Source organism: Nannospalax galili, unplaced genomic scaffold (assembly GCF_000622305.1).
Source record: "Nannospalax galili isolate Female #2095 unplaced genomic scaffold, S.galili_v1.0 scaffold652, whole genome shotgun sequence".
In the NCBI taxonomy this organism is placed as follows: Eukaryota; Metazoa; Chordata; class Mammalia; order Rodentia; family Spalacidae; genus Nannospalax; species Nannospalax galili.
Window position 1 is genome coordinate 1,356,175 of NW_008332152.1, and position 7,712 is coordinate 1,363,886.

A 7,712-nucleotide genomic window follows, 5' to 3' on the forward strand; every position below is an offset into this window, starting at 1 on the left:
CCACTACTCCACTCTAGAGCGCCCTCAGGTCCGGGGTCCCGGCTGGCTGTGAGCACTCAACGATAGAACTCTCCAGAAAGCCTAGACCCGCCCCCCATCCCCAGGCCGCCTCGCGCCCCCTTTGGGGACCCTGACGCAATCCAAGAGTAGGATCACGGGTTCGAGGAACCCAGAGCCAGACGGGGAGACAGGTGCCCGACCTCGCCGGGGCCCAGCGCGATCCAGGGTGCGGATGGCCGGACGCAGATGCCCCAGAGCGTCCTGCATCCTGCTCGCCGGCACAGAGGGGCGGCCAGGGGCAAGCGCGCCGGCAGCAGCAAGCGCCCCTTGCAGTGGGGTTCCCGGAGGGCCTCGAGCCCCGGATACAAACCGCCCGGCTACCTGGTCCTCGGATTTGGGAACCAAGTGTGAGAAATCTTCGGCCAGTTGGAAGCCGCACAGTCCCGCGTGTTCCCGGGCTGGGTCGGGGAAGAGGGATCGGGGCGCCCCAGGCCCCGCGCGCGCCGGGGAGGAACCCGGGTGGGCAGCACCCCGCTCCACTGCTTCAGTGTATTCCTCACCCCGCGCCGCCCGCCGACAACAACGATTTGCGAAACATCCTTCTCGCATCCAAAACAGCGAAAAATCGATGTTCGGCACCCGGACAGGGAGTCTCCGGGATTTTCCACCCGGGTCCGCTCTCCGAGACTTGGGGTGCGCTCCGCAGGGAAGGGGGCTGAGGCCACGTGGGCGGCGTCGGGGAGGGCCGCGCTGGCGGGAAGGGGGCGACGGATGCAAGGGACCCCGGGGACCCGGGACGCGCGGGGGAGGGGAAGGGACCCCGGGGACCCGGGGCGCGCGGGCTGGCACTGGCCTGCGCGTCCAGGTGCAGCTGATGCAACTCGGCGCGGAGAGGTGGGGAGCACCTGCGGAACCACTCGGACCCGGGCAAGGACCTGGCTGTGCGCTAGGCTGGGGGGGGGGGACTCACCTGGACCTGGACCTGGACCTGGACGCGGCAAAGGGGGTCGGATAGGGCTGGAGTGGCGCACAGAGGGATGCCCGGACGGCAGCACGGCGGAGACGGCGATCGGGGGGCTGGGGAGCAGCGCAGGGACCAGGCGGCGGACTGTGGGCGCAAGCGATTGGCCCAGCGACGGGGGCGGAGGGCCGGCACTCGCCAATCCCCGGCCGCAGAGCAGCCGTCCTGCGCCCTGCCCTCCCCGCCCCCAGCGCCCCCGCCCGCCCCCACCCCAGCCTTGGCGCCCTTGGCCCGGCCACCCCGCCCCCAGGCCCGGCCTCCTCCCCGCGCCGCAGCCTCCTCTCGTCCCTGTCGCCTCCCTGGCGGCCGGTGTCGGCGGCCACTTCGCCAGGTTGCTGAGCTACTTTGCTCTTGGAGAATTCTAGGACGATGAGCCGGCGACTTCAGGAGGAGCTGTGGTCCAACTCATTTCTGTGACCCGGCGTTGGAGGGCAGAGTCGTGCCTCCTGAGGCTGGGACCCAGTGGCCCAAGAGCCTGCTTCCCACCGCGCGCTGCCTATGTGACCTCTGTGGGCCTCGCTCGTCCGCACACGATGCCTGAGGTTCGCAGGAGGCCCAGCTCGCCCTAGCAACGGGGATCCAGAGGCAAAGGGCCAGAAGGACCCAGGGCAGCGGTCCCCAAAAGGGCACTAATAGCAATGTCAGAAAGAAGGCTAACGGACACGGTGGCGCATGCCTGTGATTCCAGGGCTTGGGAAGCGGGAGGACAGGAGTTGAGTTCAAGGCCAGCCTGGGCTACATAGCAAGACAAGTCCATAAAACACACAAATATAAACACGCTAATCTTGTCGGGTCCCACCCCTGTGGCTGAGTAGATGATCCCAGACCCTCCTCCGGGAGCCCGCTGGTCATGGGAGGTGCCCATCCCCTCTGAACAGTCCTGATTCTGCCATGGACCAGGCAGAGGGTGGCTCAGCCTCGGGGAGGGGAGTGAGAGTAAAACGTTGGGCTCATGAGTAGGGACAGGGAGCTAGTGAGAGCCAGCCTCAGGCCAGTGGTTGGGGAAAGTCGCTCCTGACAGGGACTTTTCTGTTATTTTTGCTTTTTTTTTTTGTCTTTTTTGAGACAGGATCTCTTTGTAGCCCCAGCTGTCCTGGAACTCACTATGTAGACCAGGCTGGCCTCGAACTCACAAAGATCCACCTGCCTCTGCCTCCCAAGTGTTGGGATTAAAGGCATGCAGCCACCTCACCTGGCTGTTTTTTGCTTTTTGAGACAGGGTCTGACTCTGTAGCACAGGCTAGCCTCCAACTCCTGATCCTCCTGCTTTGTCAGCCAGGGTTGGGATGGCAAACACATCCAACAGCAGGTGAAACAACCATTGCAGGTGCCGCTGCCGCAGAAGCAAGAGAGGTCTGAGAAGCAGACTGCCAGCCTGCTGGACCCAGGGGGAGAGGCAGAGCTGGGGCCTGGGGTCTGCAGTCAGGCAGGACAGAAAGGTTGTGGAAAGGGCTCCACCGGGGAGGTTTTGAATGCCTTCATAAATCGCTACATTTCCCCCAGCATAACTTCTTTTGTCACACAAAAGAACAGGAGAGAAGGAATTCCCAGGCACCTTTCTCCCAGGTTCCCAAGCGTTCAGACTCTACCCCTGTATGTGGCTTTGTTTGGAAATCCAGGTATGTGGAGATGTGATCAAGGTAAGACCAAGATAAGGTGAGTGGGGTGGGTGAGGCAGCTTAAATCCAGTTACCGCTGTCCTTGTGAGAAGCCAGGGCGGTGGACAGGAAGAGAGGCCCTGTGAAGACTGGAATGAGTTTAGTTACACTGGGTAAAACTAGGGCAGCCAAGACTACAAGCCCCCTGGGGGCTGCCAGCTCCCTACGGAGGATGAGGGGGAAGAGCCCCCCTCCCCCAGCCTCTGGGAGACTGCCTCCCTCAACCCTGGTTTGCACTTCTATCCCAAGGCCGTGGGAGACAAAACGTGTGTCTTTAAGTTTGAAACTAAGTTTCTGGTAATTTGTTAGAATGTCCCATTTGAAAAAAAACAAATTAGCAATTCTGACCTAATTTCAGACTGCCAGAAAAGTGGCAGGGACAGTACAAATTAAACACCAGAGCGTTTTCGTGCAAACTTTCCCATGTTACCTCTCTCTCTCTGTCTCTCTGTCTCTCTGTCTCTGTCTCTGTCTCTCTCTCTCTCTCTCACACACACACACACATACACCTAGTTTTTCAGAACAAGCTTCAGATATCCTTTCCCCTCCATACTTGAGTGTATACTTCATAAAAACGGGATTATTTTCCAGAGCCACAATGCACCTGTCAAGTCAAGAATTAACATGGATGCCAGGCGGGGTGGCACAGGCCTTTAATCCTAACTTGAGGGAGAGGCAGGTGGATCTCTGTGAGAGAGAGGTCACCCTCATCTACATAGTGACTTCCAGGCCAACTGGAGCCACAGGGAGACCAGAAACAACAAAGGAACCTGGCATGGTCACAGACTGCCCTAGTTGCCTGTTTGCCGGTGGCCCCGGTTCTGCCGTTCCCTTGGTCTTTAAAAACATCAGCATTTTTGAAGTGCACAGGACAGGTACTCTGCAAAATGTCCTTTGATTTTGATTTGTGTGGTGGTCTCTTCAGGCCAGACCCAAGGCATGATGACACACTTGCAGCACATGTCAGGTGACACGGAAGGTGGCTAATCTTGGTGGTCAACCTCACACACCTGGAAAGGGAATCTCAATTGAGGGATTTCCTCCATCTGATTGGCCTGTGGGCACATCTGTGGGGCATTTTCTAGTTTGCTAGTTGATGTGGGAGGGCCCAGCCCACTGTGGGTGATATAAGGAAGGGGCTGAGCGGGCTGTGGGAGGCAAACCAGTAAGCAGTGGCTTCCCTCAAGGATGGATTGTAACCTCCCCAAGCTGGTATTGGGCAGTGTTTTATCACAGCAACAGATGGCAAACTAGAAGTCAGGCACACTTTTAATCCCAGCACCTCGGAGGCAGAGGCAGGTGGGGCTCTGTGAGCTCAAAGCCAGCCAGAGCTATACAGTGAGACCCTGTTCCTTGAGCCCCTCAAAAAGAAGCAGGCAAACTAGAACAGAGGGGACCCTGAGCCTGCATCCCCGCTTTTATGTAGCCCAGGCTGGCCTCAAATTCACTACATAGGAGACCTCGGACTTCCGGGTGCTGGGATTAGGGTTTACGTGGTGCAGGTGGCAGGGGTGGGGATGGTGGATGCTGAGCTGTATCTCCATCCCTGGTGCTGACTTTGATAGCATAGTTGAGCTGTCAGGCTTCCTCACCAAGAAGCTACATTTTACACTTTATAATTACTTCAGTTACATTTCACTCTTTATAATTACCAAGTATCTTGTGGGGAGACTTTATAACCTGCAAGATACCTTGGGCTTCAGCTTCTCAATGATCAACACAAAATCCATTATTAACATGGTCACCAAATGATGAGTTTTGGTCTTTTTGTTTTGTTTTGCTGTTTGAGACAGGGTCTCCCTGTAGCCCCAGCTGTCCTGGAACTCACCATGTAGACCAGCCTGGCCTTGAACTCGCAGAGATCCGCCAGCCTCTGCCTCCTGAGTGCTGGGACTACAGGCGTGTGCCACCATGCCCGGCCTCCAAATGATCATTTTTATCTCCATTATTCCTTCTACATTAATCATTGGGTCTTACACAGTAAGAGCTGTCTTCCCCCATCCTCCCTCACTGAATCACTTATTTTTATTTTATTTATTTATTATTATTGTTGTTTTTGGTCTTTTTGAGACAGGGTCTCCCTGTAGCCACAGCTGGTCTGGAACTCACTATGTAGACCTGGCTGGCCTTGAACTTACAAAGATCTACTTGCCTCTGCCTCCCAAGTGCTGGAATTAAAGGTATGTGCCACCCCTGGCTTAATTTTTTGGTTCTTTGAGACAAGATCTCATGTAGCCTAGGCTACCTCCCGAGTACCTGGATTATTGGCATATGCCACCATGCCTGCTCTGATTTATTTATTTCACTGTGAATTTGTTGGTCTTTTTTTGTTTAACAGACATCTTATTACTGAAAATGCACCATGGATACATATTTGTTTTTACAGAGTATCACTATATAGCCCAGGCTGGCCTCAAACTCATGGAGTGCTATCACACTCCCAGCTCACTATGAAATTTAGAAATAAATACAGTAGTATTTAGTCTTCAGAGCTGTGAGGCTGTTGTCACAATTTAATTTCAACACTTCTGCCAACTCCAAAGGAAACCCTGAACCATCAGCCGCCACGCACTCCCCAGCTCCTCCGCACACTCAGCTGAAGGGCAAATCTACCTTACGCTTTTATTTTTAACCGGGGCGTCGTGTGGACAGAGGTTCTCGGCAACAGCTCACTCTGGTGTTTGTCATTTGTGTGGCCGTCCCCATCACATCTGTCTGAGAAAAATAACAGTCTTCGTTCCTACTAGACTCACAAATGACTAGTTCTGTATGCTATACAGCTGAGCAGGATGGTGAGGTCCTGGCCAGAAGGAAGCTACTCTTTGGAGACACCAGTGCTCCTCCATTGGCTATCAGACCATTGGGACAGTGGGCCCAAGGAAGTGGGAAGAGATTCCACACAGTTCTGTCTGCTCGACTTGCAAGAGAGCCTAGAGATAAGACAGTGACGAGGAGCCGACCACATCCGGACTGCTCAGCTCTGCATGCCGGCCCTCCAGTGTACCTGAATCACAGGCTGGAGAGGGGGAGCAGCAGGTGAAGGTGCCTGAGGGCTGTCCCCTTGAAAAGCCAGATGCCGCAGGGCAGGGCGTGGTAGCTCCACCTTTGATCCCAGCTTTTGGGAGGGTACGTGAATCTCCTGGGAGACAGCAGGACTTTTTCAGGTATTTTGTCATGACAATGAGACGAGCAATTAATACCGGCGTCTCTGTCATGCCTGTGTCTCTGTCATGCCCTGTGTCTCTCTGTCATCCCATGTCTCTCCATCATGCCTGTGTCTCTCTGTCATGCCCGTGTTTCTTTCTCATGCCCATGTCTCTCTGTCATATCTGTGTCTCTCTGTCATCCCGTGTCTCTCATGCCCATGTCTCTCTGTCATGCCTGTGTCTGTCATGTCTGTGTCTCTCTGTCATCCCATGTCTCTCCATCATGCCTGTGTCTCTCTGTCATGCCCGTGTTTCTTTGTCATGCCCATGTCTCTCTGTCATATCTGTGTCTCTCTGTCATCCTGTGTCTCTGTCATGCCCATGTCTCTCTGTCATGCCTGTGTCTGTCATGTCTGTGTCTCTCTGTCATCCCGTGTCTCTCTGTCATGTCCGTGTCTCTGTCATCCTGTGTCTCTCTGTCATGTCCGTGTCTCTCTGTCATCCTGTGTCTCTCTGTCATCCCGTGTCTCTGTCATGCCCGTGTCTGTCATGCCCTTTCCTTAGGGAGCACAGCAGACTAGATCTGCTGCACCTTGACTTTCCCCAGTCCTGAGTCAGCATTTCTGCCTGAGCTTCCGTACCCTTCACATTCTTTCATGGAGTCCTAGTACCTTGGAGTATAAATGTGGAGACTGGGCTTTTAAGGAGGGATTAGTTAAAAGGAGTTAAAGTGGTCCCTGACCCACTCTGACTGTCCTTATAAGAGGAGATGAATTACACACAGGGCTGACCATGTGAGGAGACACTGTCTGCAGACATCAGGATAGCAGAGCTCTGGTGTCCTGGAGAGGACCTGGTCCATCTTGTCCCCACTCCTAAAGTCCCACAAAAGAGGACACTTGTGTTCACTTGCACTTCATGAACCAAAACTGGCCACCTGCTTGCATCTGATGTCAGATGGGCTCCAGGAAGCAGCTCCCAGGAGCCTGCAGATGAGGTCAGGGATGGCAGATGGCTGTCATAAAGGTGCTCTGATGGAGCTCAGTTCTGCAGAAGGTGAATCGAATAGATTCCAGCTGTCCTTGAAAACAAGAGAAAGGACATTGGTGGAACTCCGCCTTGGGACAGTGAGAATGAGAGTGGACGGGCTTGTGTTTTCCTTCTCACGGACTGGAGCTCTGGGAAAGAGTTTGGTGAGTAACAGAAGAGGAAAACACCCTTTACTTTGAACTTTGCTTGATTTACGTTTTGCATGCTGTATCCTTGGCTGACCCTGCTCCTTAGGTATAAAGAGCCACTCTTAGAATTAAACTCGCCTTCTCCACCTGAGAGTTGGGTCCTTTGCCTTCAATCACTTCACCGTCCACCAGCAGACCTGAGTCTCCGCAGTGCTTAGCACCAGGCCTGAGTTTGATTCCCAGACCGCATGTGGTGGAAGGAGAGAACCAACTCCAGTAAAGTGTCCTTTGACCTCTAAACATGTACTATAATATGCATGTGCCCCTCACACAAAATAAGCAAATAAATAAATAAATTTTAAAAATTAAAACAAAGAAGAGGATGGTCTGGACATATAAATTTGAGGACCTGAGCTCCATGGAAGGAGAAAACTGACCACTGAAAGTTGTTTTCTGACCTCTACATGCAGACTGTGGCATGTGTGCACACCAGAACTCATACATCATACACATATACACACCTGAACTCATACATCATACACATACGCAATCATAATAAAAAATAAAAATTTGGGCTGGGCGTGGTGGCGCACGCCTTTAGTCCCAGCACTCAGGAGGCAGAGGCAGGTGAATCTCTGTGAGTTTGAGGCCAGCCTGGTCTACATAGCGAGCTCCAGGCCAGCTGAGGCTACAGGGATACCCAGTCTCA

General features: G+C 54.0%; 1 protein-coding gene across 3 annotated transcripts in view; it reads right to left on the reverse strand.

Annotated features, from left to right (window-relative positions):
* The window catches only part of Cbs (cystathionine-beta-synthase), a 29,540-nt gene extending 28,418 nt beyond the window's left edge, over positions 1–1,122 (reverse strand). The window contains exon 1 of one of the 3 annotated variants that reach the window (XM_008827373.2): positions 971–1,122. The gene's annotated coding sequence lies outside the window, so the exon portion shown is untranslated. The remainder of the gene's footprint in view (positions 1–970) is intronic. The other 2 variants (XM_029560774.1, XM_029560775.1) reach the window with 2 other exon arrangements.
* Between the last annotated feature and the right edge of the window lie 6,590 nt (positions 1,123–7,712).